Here is a 13,040-nt window from a genome sequence, read left to right as displayed (position 1 = left end):
GAGCATTAAGGCGCTCTTCTTCTAGTCGGTCACTAGCTTTTGTGAGCTTCGCACTGTTGTCGATTTCTTCGAAACTGGTCTGTCGAGGGGAGCGAAGGATGACCTCAGACGGTGCCATAGCTTCTGCTCCATAAGCGAGGAAAAAAGGAGTGCGTCCTGTACCCGAGTGGGGGTAGTGCGGTATGACCATAATATTGCCGCAATGTGGTCGGATAGGCGCGTTTTGATTCCTCGTAGGAGTGTTCGGTTTCTTACCTCAGTGAGGCCGTTGCTCTGAGGGTGCGCCACCGAGGTGTACCGCCCTTTGATGCCCCATTCCGCGCAAAACTCGCGGAACTGACTGCAGTCGAACTGCCTCCCATTATCAGTGATGAAGGAGTGAGGGACCCCGAATCGGTATATGATTGTTCGCTTGAGGAAACTGATTACGTTATCTGCTGTTATCTTGGCAATTGCTTCAGCCTCGATCCATTTGGTAAAGTGATCGACTGCCACTACCACAAAACGCTTTTGCGCTAAAGCCATCGGGAAAGGGCCGAGTAGGTCGATGCCCCATACCGCGAATGGCCAAGGTGTGATGATGCCTTTGAATGGAGCCGCCGGGGTGTGATGAGTGTTGGCGTGTAGCTGACATGCCTGACAACTGCGAACTAGACGTATCGCATCGGAATCCATGGTCTGTCAGTAGAGCCCCTGGAGCCGGACCTTCTTCGCAATTGTTCGGGCGCCCTAATGCGAGCTACAGACGCCCTGGTGAATTTCCTTTAGACAGTGATCCCCCTCCTCCTTGGATATACAGCACAACCAGGGATGCGTGGCGGATTTCCGATAAAGTAAGCCACCATACAATGCATAACGCCAAGAACACCGGACGACGAGGGACGCCTGTGTCCGATCTGCGGGGAGCGTTCCATCCTGAAGATATTTGATAATTGGACTTCTCTATCCCCCAGCTACGCGTCCGCTGAATCGATCTGTAGCAAGCTTTCCACGCGAATGGCTGGGGCCCCGACGATCTTGATGAGGGTGTGCAGGTTGTTGGACTGTTCGCCTGCTGCAAGAGCGGCGATATCATCCGTCTCTTCGTTCTCCTCTCGCGGTACCAGTATGAGGTCGAGGGTTATTCCTTTCGTTTTGAGGTCGTTGATCAAAGATGTGGCGAGGGCTAAGTATTGGCACATCGTCGGATCTTTTGCCTTGTAGGTGCCACTGACGTGGCTGACGACGAGCTATGAGTCCGAATATATCGTCAGTTGTCCGTTCACTATTGTTTTCGACAATCGAAGAGCTGCGATCAAGGCCTCATACTCCGCCTGATTATTTATGGTTGGTAAATCGAGCCGGACGGCGTACCACATGTGGAGATTGTTGGGTCCTTGAATGGCTATGCCAGCGCCTGCCTGTCCTGGAGCGCAGGACCCATCTATGCTCATAGTCCAGACATCGCTGGTGCGAGCTGTTGTTGTCTTGGGGTTGGTGATAGACGAGCCGGTGAATTCGACGATGAAGTCGGACAGTACCTGAGCCTTGATCGTCGTGCAAGGCTCAAACCGCACGTCAAACTGGGATAGTCGAACGGACCAGTTGGTGATTCGTCTGGAGACCTCTGGTTTTTGGACAGCCTTTTTCAGTGGGTAATTGGTTCTGACCACAACCGTATGCTCTTGGAAGTACGGTCTTAGACGCTCTGACGCTTGAGTTATAGCGAACAGAGCCTTTTCGACCTCGGAGTATCGGACTTCGGCTCCCTTCAACACTTTGCTCAGAAAGTAGATGGGGTAAAGCTCCGTCCCCTCTTCCTGAGTTAAAACGACTCCTACTATTTCATCGGCGATGGTGAAGTATAGGTGAATATCCCGCCCTGGTATTGGCACCAACAGCAGTGGGGGTGTGGCGAGGAAACCTTTGATGGCGCTGAATGTGGCCTGGCAATCCGTAGACCACTTAAAGGGTGCTCCTTCTTGATTTCTTTATAAAAGGGCAAACACCGATGTGCCGAGCAAGAGATGAAACGTCCCAATGCGATGATCCTTCCATTGAGCCTTTGAATCCCCTGCAGGTCGCGCAACGGCTCCATTGCCAAGATTGCCTCGATCTTCGCGGGGTTAGGCTCGATGCCCTTCTTTGACACCACGCAGCCCAGGAATTTGCCGCTGCGAATTCCGAAGAAACATTTCTCCGGGTTTAGCTTAAGGTTGTAGGTTTTGAAAATTTTAAACACCTCCGCCAAATCTCGCGGATGGTCGCTTTCTTTGGCGCTTAGGACCACCATGTCATCGATGTACACTTGTACTGTCTTGTCGATGAGATGGGCGAACATTTTGTCTACTAACCGCTGGTACGTGGCTCCCGCATTCTTTAACCCGAAAGGCATGACATTGTAACAATAAGTGCCTTCATGCGTAATGAAGGAGGTTTTCTCGGCGTCGGCTGGATCCAGAGGGATCTGCTGGAATCCAGCGATGGCATCAAACTGAGACAAGATCTTGCGACCAGCCGTTTGATCAAGGAGCTGATCTATATTAGGCATCGGGTAAGAATCCTTCGGGCAAGCTTTATTGACATTCATAAAATCTACACACATGCGGTACTTTCCGCTGGCTTTCTTTACAAGTACAACGTTAGAAAGCCAGTCCGGATAGTGAACCTCACGAATAAACTTTATAGCTAGGAGTTTGTCAACCTTTGCCTTTACTGCGACCTGCTTGTCCTTTGCCTGTACCCGCATCTTCTGCTTCAAGGGTTCGACGGAGGGGTCGATGCTCAGTCTGTGCACTGCTTGATCAGGTGAGATCCCCGTGATGTCCTCGGTGCACCAAGCGAACACATCATAGTGCTCTGACAGGACAGCCTTGATTTCGCCGGCCAAAGGGGACGCGAGCCTGGTCCCAATCTTCACTATCTGGTTATCCCCGAGGACACAGTCATCGACCAGCTCGATGGGTATGGGATTGTAACCCCTCATGTCCATCAGGCCATCCTCCAGGTAGAGCGCCGTCCGAGGCTGAGTTGCCTCCCACTGTAGTCTTTTGGCCAACATGCGATCTCCTTGGATGGTGATCCTTCCGTGCTGAAGCGGCAAGGTCAAGCATAATCCGGAGATATCAATCGTGGCCTTCAAGGTAGCTAGCAGGGGCCTTCCGATGATGGCGTTGTAGGCCAGGGGGATATCGACCACCACCCATTCTGCAGTGTCCTCGATTTCCTCGACTCCTTCGGCGAAGATAGTTGGCAATGCGATAACTCCCTTCACCGGGACTTCGATCTCTGACAGGCTGACCAGGGGGAAAGTTCCGGCTCGGAGGGTAGTGTGAGTATTCTTCATCGCACGGAGTACCGTCCAGGTGAGCAGGTTCACCGAACTTCTCGTGTCTACTAGCACTCGGTGCGTTTTAAAGTCGGCGATGTTGATGGTGACAACAAGAGCTTCTGAATGGCTGGTCCGGAGGGGTGGTTGTACTGTTAGAGTATGTCCAACTGCATTCCTCTTACGAGAGCTCTCTGGCGGCACGGAGAGCGCTGGCGCCCCCTCCCTTATGACGTGTATTTCCCCGTGGTACCTTGGCCACTTTGGCTCCTCTGTTCGACCTGCTTCTCGCTGCTTCGGGCTCTGCTCCCTTTGCCTGATCACCCTTGGCGGTGCGCCCTGCTCCGTGATCCGCTCGATCTCCTTTTATAGCTGATAGTAGTTTTCCGTGGAATGTCCGGAGGATTTGTGATATTTGCAGTACTCTTTTTCTGTACGGGTCTTGCTCTTGTCGACGGATGGAATTTGCTGTGTGAATCGGTGAGGTTGGATCTGAGCAGCGTAATGTAACTCCTTGCCACGGGATCGATCTCCCCTACGCTCCAAGTTTGCCCGCTCGGTCCGAGCCGGAAAAGGCATTGGGACTCCTTACGGGCTCGGGCCTCCTCGCGTGCCTCCGGGATTGGTCTGCCTTTTTCTTGCTTGTGCGTGTCTCCTCTAGCCTTGTCCCTGTCTGACTCCTCGTACCCAGCGGGCCGGTCACAGTCATCGTATCTGACGAATGTCTGTGCCATGGTCATGAGTTCTTTGAAAGATCTCGGCATCTTTCGGAAACATTTCTGCTTTAGAGGCTCGCATGAGGTCCCTTTTGCCAAGGCGTCATGAGCCACCTCCAGGTTGAGGCCCTTAACTTGCGAGGCCATATGGTGAAACCTTGAGAGGAAGTTGCGCAGAGGTTCAGTTGCTCGCTGCTTGAGCCTATTGAGGTCCGAACTGATCTTCCTAACCTTCGCTGCTGCGGCAAACCGGGAGAAGAAAAGATCTTTTAGGAGATCAAAAGAGTCAATTGATTCTGGAGCAAGTCCTCGATACCACTCTTGCGCACTAGACGAGAGGGTGGTCGGAAAGACCTTGCACATGATGTCCTCGTCCTTCGAGTATAAGTTGATGGTGCTCATGAATGATGCCACATGGTCGTTGGGGTCCTCGGTCCCTGAATACTGGGACAGTCGAGGAGCTTTCCAGTCGCGTGGGAACCTCATCTCGATGATCCTCTGCACCAGTGGTGTTTTGCTGGAGGTGATGCTTCCTCCCATGACGCCCCCGAGGGCCCTCTTGTCTAGAAAACGCTGAATTTTTAGTTCCAACAAGTCTTCACTACTCGCGGCTGCAGTCTCCTCACGCCGCGCTCCGTCCTCACCGGTCACAACGGCCCTGACTCCTCTTCCGGCGATGACCACCGGCCCCACGGGCTCCCCCGACATCGTCCCTTCTCTTTGCGTTTCTGCTGCCTCCTTAAGATATTGCCAGATTTTGGTGTTCTCCTCCTGCAGGCTCCTTTGTTGGTCTATGATCTTCATCTGAGCCGCCGTATGCACCGCTTGGGTTGCCTGAAAACCTTAGATTGCACTAAGGAGTTGGGTTGTGTTGTAAGTCTCCTCTTCTTCGGGGCTCACCTCCTCCATCAGTGGCCCTAGGTTTCTGGGAGGGATTGGAATGTTCAGGGTGGAGCGCTCAGTGTTTGTCATGGAGCTAGTTTTCCCAATTTTGGGTATTGTAGTCGGGGCAGATTCAGTAGGGGTCTGCATTTTGTTTGAAGCTCCGAAGTCACTTGATATCCACGCTCACCGCACCAAATAATCAGGGAATGCGGAATAGTGATCCGGATCTCTGTCGGGGAGGTCCTGCTTCTTCGGGGTTCGGCTCTGCGCGGGGATCGGTCCCTGCGGACACTCCGAAGATTAAGACAGTTAGTTATTCTTAGAAAGTTTAGTAATCTAGTGTGAGTTAAGTAGAGATAATATGAGTTACCCGATCCATTCTCCTTCCTTTAATGGCCTATTTATATCGGATTGACTTAGGCCTGGGGGCCCTCTGCCGTCTTGGCCCATTTGCCTGTTGGACGTTGGTGGGCCTCTTGGGCCTTAAGGTGATATTCCGAATCACTTTTTAAAAACAATATGGTGTGCTAGTGTTTGTTTTGCAAGATACTGTTAGCAAAGCGATCGTGAAGTTGTGTTTGTTGACAATTGTTGAGAATACGATCAAGCAACAATCAAGAGCATGTCTTGAGTCAGTTCGCGGTTGAAAATTGAATCGGTAGTTGGGAATCATAATGTCAGTTGGTAATTTGATTCAGTGGTTGGACAATTGACTCAGTCATTACCGGTAGTTTAGTCAAGAGAATTTAGCGTGGGAGCAAGTTGGTATTCGGGTTTGTCATCGGTGTTCCAAACCACTTTCTCCCCTATCGCTGGGGACAGCGATACCCTAAGTGGGGGAGGGGGAATGGACCCGTAAGGGCCGTTAATATAAGTTTAAAATAAGTATAATCCCTATATGGATCATGAATATAAGTATAAAATCGTATAAGGATGGAATACTTTGATAAGCATATTAGTAACAGTAGAAGAAAGTTTTCACAATTTTCAAAGTTCGATGAATTTTCTTTTTCTGTTACTGCGGAGGTGAAATATTTCAAGTGCAGTGGGTAGAGTTCTCTGTCAGTTGAAGATTTGGCAAGTCGCGAAATTGTGGTTGGAATTGAGTCAAGTTTTCAAGGGTAAAGGTCAGAGATCTCGAAGCAAGCGAAGTTTAGTGTGGAGAATGAAGTAGTGGTCGATTTATGCGGAACCTTGGTTGTTGTTCTGGGTGAAGTGAAGTTCTCCTTTCGAATCCATCAACGAGGACATTGATAATCCAAGTGGGGGAGAGTGTCACAGGCGGAGATTTGGCCGTAGGCAAATCTCAGCCCGTGGCTTGGGATTCTGCTCTTTGTAAACATGGCAAAAGATGGTAGATTCGAAAGAGGAGCAAAACCTTTGAATGGCTTTAATTAAATTCTGGCTCCCTAAACACAAAGCCTTTTTTTTTTATCAGAAATCATATTTACTGCTTCCAGATTGTCTGCCTCCACGAGCAACTTCCTAATCCCCAAATCCTTTGCCATCCTAAGCCCCGAAAGGATACCCCAGAACTCAGCAATAAACGAAGAGCCCAAGCCAAAGTTCTGAGCAAAACCTGACAACCAAGAACCTCCAAAATCTCTCAGAACACCACCGGCAGTAATTCTTCTGTTGTCTTTGCACGATCCATCGGTATTTAATTTCACCACCCCTTCCCCAAGTCTTTCCCAACCTAACAGAACAACCGACCTTTGAATAGAACCAGCAACACTGTCAACCTTAAAACCCTCAACAATTGATTTAACTTTTTTGAAGAAGAAATCCAGTAAATTAGGAATGACAATAGCTCTTTCTCCAAACACCTCTAAATTCCTCCAATGCCAAATTTGGTGGCATACCACACCAAAAAGAATTACACCAGAATTTTTGAATGCAAGATATGAAGTTTAACTAGGTTTAAATTTTAAGAAAAAACAAAATACTATAGAATCATATTTTGCTAAATTATTCTAAGTATATATCTATATATACTTGGCATATGTATTTGAAAAATTATTAATTTATAGAGATAACAAAACAATTTATTTATAAAGGGTTGTTCCAAAAAATTATTATCTTATTAATTTATTAAAATTGATCATTTTTTGAACTGGCCCAAGTCGGGACCAGAAGAAATTATTATTGTAAAGAGATTATTAACTGATAGAGTATTAATTTATAAAGGTTTTACTGTACATTGAACCAAAAGCCCGAAACAAGAGAAAGATAATTGTTGTTTATTGCTTGTTGTTAATGTTATGTTATCGTTTGATGTTTGCTCTTGAAAAAAGTTAATTTTGTATAAAATGCAAAACAGAAGGTAACTAATCAAACATCTAAGTTTTTGTTTGGGAATTTAGAGGTTAACGGAGGTTAGAGTTAAATGCGACAATAGAAAGAAAAGGGAAGTTATGGAAAAAAAATTAAAAATTGAAAAACAAACATCCTTAATAGGAATGGCAATGGGTACTCTATCTGTGGGTACCCAACACTACCCGACCCTAATTGGACTATCCGTACCCTGTATAAAAGGGTATGGGATCAAAACCATTACCAATGGGACGGGTATGGGAAGACGCTCCAGGGTACCCGGTACCCGTCATAATTTTTTACATATTAAAAAATATTATTGTGTTTTAGATGTGAGATTTGAATACCAACCTTTTGTTCTTCGACCATTAAGTGATACCGCTGAGCTATTTTATTTTTATTGATTAAGGTTCAATTTGTTCAATTTTTAGATAGATGATTCATTAAATTTATACTTTGTTAAATTTGTAATATATTTTGTTTTATTTATTGATTTTTAACGGGTAAGGGTACCCGCGGGTATCCGTGAATTAAATGGGACGGGTATGAGATGCAAAACCTATACCTGTTAGGGTAATGGGGAGGGTACGAATAATTTAAAAATAAACGGGTAAGGGTTTGAAATTGACACTACCCACGGATATCCTACCCGTTGCCATCCCTAATCCTTAAGCAATATCTTTGTAAGCAACCATCCAAACAACTCTCTTGATATTCAATTGTTGTTAAACAAATCTCGTCTAATTTTCAATTCAAAGCTACTCATTGATCTGAATTACGTGTGTTAAATATAACACGTTGTATTTTTACAGGATGTTTAGTATTCTATTGGGATAAGTATAAAGATAAAGGTTTGGATAAAGATAAAAAAATAGGATAATCGAGAATTATTATTCAATATTTGGTATTTTTTTTTGAAAAGAATGAAAGAATCTTATAAATCAGAATTAAGAGCCGTACAGATACAGGGGGGCGGTTCTGTTAACCAGACCATCCTATCAGTGCCAGTTGTAACTGCACGAGCTAAAGAATGAGCAACTGTATTTGCTGTTTTTCGAACAAAAGATAAGGATGCATTTTCTATATCCTTCAATGGGACTTTGCAATCCTCGATAATCAGATCAATCACCGAATTACCGCTAGTTTCTCGCTGAATAGCATACACTAGCAATTGGGAATCGGATTCGATCATGACATTCCGAGTACCTGAATCTTTTAACCAACTCAACGCCTCCCGACAAGACATTGCTTCTACTAGAAACGGGTCCAGCCGACAATACAAAATACCATTTTCGGCAGCAATAAACTCGCCCGCGCTTCCCCTTAGAACGTACCCGTAGCCGACGTAGCCCCTATCGGAAAAAACCGCTCCATTAATATTCAATTTAAGATTTCCCTGCGGAGGGCTGTGCCAACATTGCTGGTTCGACATCTCCCTGCCATCAGAGCCGATACGAATTTTTTGTGCAGCTCGCCACCCCGAGAGATACTGGACAGCAGACGCGAGAAGTATAGTAGGGGTCGAATGCTTCTGGTTCCACACCTAGCTGTTGCGATTTATCCACAGGAACCAGCACACCGTCGCCGCTGTGTCCGCTTCTTTCGATTGAGATAAGTTAATAAATCTCCAGAACTCCATGAAGGATGAACAACCATCAATTAGTCCAGAGAAACTCGTCATACCCCATACAAGGCGAGCAACTCTGCACTTAACAAGCGCGTGCAGTTCGTCTTCCTCTTCCGTGAAGCACATCGGACAAAGGCTACTAACCTGGACCCTGCGAGTGCGTAAGGCCATTAGCGATGGAAGACAGCCAGATAGGACTCTCCACAACAAATTCTTCACCTTTGGAGGGACCTTTAGTGACCCTATTGAGTCCCAAATTCCTTCATCCGCTGCTGGGACTGGTTGTACCTCATTCTGAACTTTCCAGTATTGTTGATAAGCACTTTTCATCGAGAACTTCCCCCTTGTATCCCAGTACCACTCCCACGAATCACTAACAGCCCGCATACTGAGAGGGATGCTCCGAATGAGCTCAACGTCTCTATCAACAAATATCCCCCTGATAAGTTGTAAATCCCAGCCGCCTGCTTCGGTTCTAAGGCTCTCAACTGTCCCACTACCCAAACCGGGTAAAGCAATACTTTCCACAAACGGGTATAGAGGATCCGGAAGCCACGGATCTTTCCAAATATTTATTGACTCTCCTGTCCCAACGACTCTCCTAGCTCCAAAGACTATTAGTGCTTGAGCTGAAAGAATGCTTCTCCAGATGAAGCTAGGCTTGTTACCCAACTCGGCTTCCAGAAAAGAGGAGGAAGGGTAGTACCTTGCTTTGTACACCCGGGCCAACAGAGATTCTGGATTTGTAAGTAAGCGCCAACCTTGTTTAGCCAAGAGCGCTACATTAAAGAAGTGTAATTTGCGGAAACCCATACCTCCTTCACATTTCGGAACACACAACTTATCCCACGACTTCCAATGGATACCTTTCCCTTCCGTGTCAGACGAGCCCCACCAGAAGGAGTTCATCATTCGCTCCAAATCCGCACAGAGAAGTTGAGGCAATAAAAATAGGCTCATTGCATATGAAGGGAGAGCCTGAACAATAGATTTGAGCAAAACTTCTTTGCCGGCTCGAGACAAAAGTTTAGATTTCCAGCTTGTTACCCTGGCTCTGACCCTATCCGCAATATACTGAAAGACTTGAGTTTTACATCTCCCAACCAGAGCCGGCAGTCCCAAATACGAAGCCGTAACCGTCCCAAGAGGAATCCCAAAAATTGAACTCAAGCTAGTACGTAAATCAGCACTGCAATTCTTACTAAAAGAAATCGAAGATTTGGAAAAATTCACTTTTTGCCCCGAAGCAGCTTCATACTGATGTAAACAATTCTGAATCTCACCACATTCCTCGCTGGTTGCTTTAAAAAACAGATAACTGTCATCCGCAAAAAAGAGGTGGGATATAGGCGGGGCTGACCTAGCAATACGACACCCGTGGATCGAGCCTTGCTCTTCCAGCGCCTGCAGATAAGTTGACAAACCCTCAGCACAGATCAGAAAGAGATATGGAGAGATGGGGTCCCCTTGTCTGAGTCCCCTTTGAGGTAATATAGGGCCAATGGTCTGATTGTTGTGGACTATGTTATATTTGACCTTAGTAACACACTGCATAACCAAAGAAATCCATCTATCATCGAAACCAAGCTTCTGCATCATTTGTCTCAGAAAATCCCATTCCACTCGGTCGTAAGCCTTGGCCATATCCAGCTTGAGAGATATAAAGCCTTGTCGCCCCCTGGTTTTATGCTCTAGAAAATGATTTACTTCGAAAGCCAGCATAACATTGTCCGTGATAAGTCGCCCTGGGATAAACGCACTTTGTGTTGGAGAAATGATAATATTCAGGACCCTCTTCAGCCTGTTAGCAATCACCTTAGCTAAAATTTTGTAAATTACGTTACACAGTGCGATTGGTCTGAGGTCAGTGACTCTTTCAGGAACAGCCTTCTTCGGTATCAGAACAATGTTGGTTTCGTGAATGTCTTCAGGAAAAACCCCTTCATTCAACCACTGTATACAAGATTGCACAACATCAGGTCCAACCAAACCCCAATAATGCTGATAGAAGCACGGATTAAACCCATCAGGGCCTGGGCTTTTATCCGGATGCATGGAGAAGACTGCCTTTTTAATTTCATCCTCCGTATATGGCTGTAGAAGCTCAACATTTAGCTCAGCCGAGATTCTTGTATGAACATTGTTTAGCACAGGGGCAGCCACACAACCAGAAGAAGAAAAGATATCCTGGAAGTAATCTGAGATGAGAGAGGCCAAACCCGAATTCCAATCAACCCACATACCTGATTCGTCTTTCAATTTCCTTATCTCGTTCTTCTTACGTCTAATACTGGCAGCTGAATGAAAAAATTTGGAGTTGAGATCCCCAGACTTAAGCCAAAGAGCCTTGCTTCTCTGTTTCCAGTATGTCTCTTGTTGAAGAAGTAATTCATCAAGGCGAATACGGGCTGTTGCAAAGGCTTCGCGGTCAGGTGTGTTTTCTTTGCCTTTCAACCTTTTAATATTAGCACGACACTGCCGAATCTCCCTCTTAAAGCGGTTCCGAACAGCCGACCCCCACTTCTCAAGGACCACACCACAATTTCTCTGTTTGTTAAGAAGCCCGCTGACTGCAGAATGATGCCACGCCGTTGAAATCTGTTCCAGACAATCTGATTCCTCTACCCAGGAATTCTCAAACCGAAATCGACGAGTCACTGAGCCAGAACTGCTGTCAAGCGATAGAAGGAGAATAGAATGATCACTGCAGTGGGCATCCTCATTACACACAGACGCAGAACTAAACAAGGAGAACCAATTTGAATTAGCAAGAGCCCGATCAAGTTTTTCCTCTATAATGTTCGTAGTACCTCGACCCCTTTCCTAAGTGAATGAGTGTCCTGTCATCTGAACTTCCGCCAACCCACACTCTATGACAACTGCATTAAAACCCCTCAAGAGTGCTAGAGGGTGCCTATTTCCACCACGCTTCTCAGATTGTGTAAGGATATCATTGAAATCTCCAATAACGACCCAAGGTTCAGCGTTCCCTGCGTGCAAACCTCTTAAGAGCTGCCAAGAATCTGCCCGCCTCGCCCTCTCGGGAAAGCCATAGAAACCGGTTAATCGATACTCCGGCAAACCTAGTAATGTAATCTTGAAATCAATAAAGTTTGAGGAAGAACATAAGAGCTGCACCGAATTAAAAGTTTTCCACAATAGAGCTAGACCACCTCCATTGTTGACAGGATCCATAAAGAAGAGGCCTTGAAAGGAGAGCTTCTTTTTCAGAGCTTCCACTTTAGACCGGCTGCATTTAACCTCCATCAGAAAAATGAATTCGGGATGAAATCGAGTGGCAAAGTCTGCCAGCTGACGAACTGTCCGGGTGTTCCCAATCCCCCGGCAGTTCCAGGATAAAATACTCATTGCTCTTCGTGAGCCGGGGATCCTCGGCTCGCTTCTGAACTGCTTCTGACTCCTTCACCCTTTCCCAACGAACAAACCTCATCAAACTCCATGCCTACTGTCTCACTGTTTAGTTTACCGTCCCCCTGGATATCTGTCCGCTTACGCTTTGGATCGGTTATCTCAATGCCCTCCTCTTCAGGCAATTTGACAGTATAATACGGGTTGTTTGCTCCTGCCTGAGCCACATTTTCTTTACCTTTTGTCCCCGTAGTACTCTTCCCCTTTCCACCAAAACCCGGCGGGATCTCTGGAGCCAGTTTCGGGATGCTAACAACACAGGGAATTGCTGCCTGCCCTACCTTGATGTTTGGCTCGTTCAAGATACTGGACTGAGGGAGAAGTTGAAGAGGTCGGTTCAGCAGAAATTTTGATTGTGGTTGGATGGAGGAGCGTCGATTAGGAGCTCTGAGCCAGGGTCCATAGACTCTTTCAACTTTGTTTGGATCTCTTACTTGTAACAGGGCAGGGCAAAATTTATCAGGATGCCCGAGATGCCCACACACAAAACAGAACGTCGGCAATCTCTCGTATTTAAAATTCACCCAGAATACAGTACCTCCTGACACACTAATCTGCATTTTCCTCTTCAGCGGAGCATAGACATTCATAGATACCCGGATACGAAGGTAAGTTCTGTCAAAACCTGAGAAGTTGTTTGGATCAGCTTCAATGAAAGCCCCCACAAAATTCCCAATACTAATTGCAACACGTTCAGACATAAAGCCAACTGGGAGGTCGTAAACCTGCAGCCAAAAATCAGAATGAGATAATACCACATCCA

Source organism: Euphorbia lathyris, chromosome 7 (assembly GCF_963576675.1).
Source record: "Euphorbia lathyris chromosome 7, ddEupLath1.1, whole genome shotgun sequence".
NCBI classification, from domain to species: Eukaryota; Viridiplantae; Streptophyta; class Magnoliopsida; order Malpighiales; family Euphorbiaceae; genus Euphorbia; species Euphorbia lathyris.
Note: the sequence above shows the minus strand (reverse complement) of the source record.